Raw genomic sequence first — 2,627 nt, forward strand, 5'->3', positions numbered from 1 at the left:
TAGCAGAGAGACACTGTCAGATATAGTGCGAGAAAATGAGCCCCTCAGGTTGGAAGGCACTTAAAATACGAATGGAGAAGAGCTGCCTCCTCAAAGTACTGTAGACCGTGTTGACATGAATGGAGTAAAGCCTGTGGGAGAAAAGCCAGTGGGACCTTCATTTGCTGATGGGGCACTACTCATAATGAAGAAAAACAGCTGTAAACATCCAATGAAAATTGGAATATGGAATCTATGAAGTATGAATCTGGGAAAAATGGAAGTTGTCAAAAATGAAACGGAATGCATAAACATCGATATATTAGGCATTAGTGAGCTTAGAAGGACTGGTATAGGCCATTTTGAATCTGATGACCACATGGTTTACTATGCTGGAAATGACAAAATGAAGAGGAATGGTGTTGCATTCATTGTCAAAAAGAACATATCCATATCAGTCATTAGGTACAATGCTGTCTATGATAGGATAATATCCATGCGCCTACAGGGAAGCCAAGTTAATACTACTATTATTCAAACTTACGCACCAACCACTAAAGCCAGTGAAGAAGAAATAGAAGAATTCTACTAACTTCTTCAATCAGAAATTGATGAAACATGCAATCAGGATGCACTGATCATTACTGGTGATTTGAATGCAAAGGTTGGGAACAAAGAGGAAGGATCAGTAGTTGGAAAATATGGCCTTAGTGATAGAAATGATGCTGGAGAACAATGATAGAATTCTGCAAAACCAATGATTTGTTTATTTCAAATACCTTCTTTAGACAGCATAAGAGACGCCTATACATATGGTCTGCACCAGACGGAATACATAGAAATCACATTGACTACATCTGAGGAAAGAGACGATGGAAAAGCACTATATCATCAGTCAAAACAAGGCCAGGGGCAGACTGTGGAACAGACCATCAATTTCTCCTATGCAAATCCAAACTGAAGCTGAAGAAAATGAAAACAAGTCCACAAGAACCAAAATATGATCTGGAATATATCCCACCTGAATTTAGAGATCATCTGAAGAACAGATTTGATACATGAAACACTAAAGACTGAAGACCAGAAGAGTTGTAGGATGACATCAAGAACATCATACATGAAGAAAGCAAAAGAGTCATTAAAAAGACAAGATAGAAGGAAAAGGTCAAAATGTATATTTTGGGGGGGGTTTTCTGTAAAATGTCCAGGTTCTTCCATAATTTATAAACATGATTTATATGGAGGGGTGGGTGGGAGAAGGGATGAGCAGGCTGACCCAGTGTGGGAAGCTCCTCTTCGTGAGGACATCTGGGATGCAGGCTGGGCCCAGGGCTCTTTGGGGGTGGGGTGAGCAATGGATGCCCTGACACTCCTCCCTGAGGTCATCTGGCCACCCCTGCCCCTGGTGCTCAGAAACCCGAGTGCCCCTGAATTCCCAGAATCCCCTCTGAGACCCCAAGCCCTGCCCTCTGGGTGGGTGCTCAGTCCCAGTACCCCTCGGTTCAACAATCCCCTCAACCGCTGCAGGGGCGATGTTGTTGCTAAGTGCCGTCGAGTCGGTTCCGACCCATAGCGACCCTGTACAAGGTTTACGAGGCTGTAAATCTTTACGGGAGCAGAATGCCTCATCTTTCTCCCGCGGAGCAGCTGGTAGTTTCGAACTGCTGGCCTTAAGGTTCGCAGCCCGATTCGTAACCACCTCTTTCACCTGCCCCCCTTGCCTCCAATGAGGCAGGAAAGGGAAGGAGAGGGGGGGTCCCCTCCAAGGCCGGGGGAGGAAAGTGGGGTCTGAAGGAGAAGGGCGTGGAAGGTGGGCTGAGAGGGGGCTTCAACCGATGGTGAGGCCGAAGCCACACTGGAACTTGTTTTTGTGGTGATTCAGGAAGGCCCCCAGCACCAGAGTCAGGGGCAGTGGCGGAAGCTTCTTCTCCAGCGTGGCACCCACGATCCAGTTGCTGTCCACGGAGCCTTTGAAGAGGAGATTGGCCTTGGGCAGGTCCAGCTGGTACCCGAAGGATACACTCGTGTCCTGCATCCTCTTGCTGGCCTCAAACTCCACACCCACTTGTAACTGGTCACTGAATTTGTGGTAGTATGTTGCGTGCATACCAACCAGCCTGGCCCAGCGTCACTGTGGCTAACCAGTTGTTCAATGTGTATTTCCCAGCTAGAGACACGACTGTGCCCTCTTCCCCTGGCCGCTGGTGGTAGACCAGCTCTCCGCCTAGGGCTAGACAGGGTGTGATGCACTGGAGGTAATGGGCCACGAGGATACCTGAGCCCACGAGGACGTCTGGGTTCTCCAGGGTGACAGTGGCGGTGAAGTTGGAACCCTGGTACTTCCCGTCCACCTGTCAGTTCACGAACTTTGACTGCTGAGTCTGGATGGCCATCTTGGACCTGAGGCTGGGGTGCAGTTGGTGGATGAGCTGTGCGCTGAGGCTGCCACTGTTGTCCATGTCACCCACCAGCACAGGGAAGGCCTCAGAAGAGACTCTGAAATGTGCTTTCCAGCTTAGAGATACTAAAGCAAATGGAAGAAATGAGGAGGCCCAAGAGCTGAACAGAAAATTTCAAAGATCAGCTCGAGAAGATAAAGCCAAATATTACAACAAAATGTGCAAAGGTCTGGAATCAGAAAACCAAAG

At 47.9% G+C, this 2,627-nt stretch overlaps 1 pseudogene; it reads right to left on the reverse strand.

The window, feature by feature from the left end:
* Positions 1 to 1,807: 1,807 nt before the first annotated feature.
* The window catches only part of LOC102833321, a 41,139-nt pseudogene continuing 40,319 nt past the window's right edge, over positions 1,808 to 2,627 (reverse strand).

Source organism: Chrysochloris asiatica, unplaced genomic scaffold, assembly GCF_000296735.1.
Source record: "Chrysochloris asiatica unplaced genomic scaffold, ChrAsi1.0 scaffold00147, whole genome shotgun sequence".
NCBI lineage: Eukaryota > Metazoa > Chordata > Mammalia > Afrosoricida > Chrysochloridae > Chrysochloris > Chrysochloris asiatica.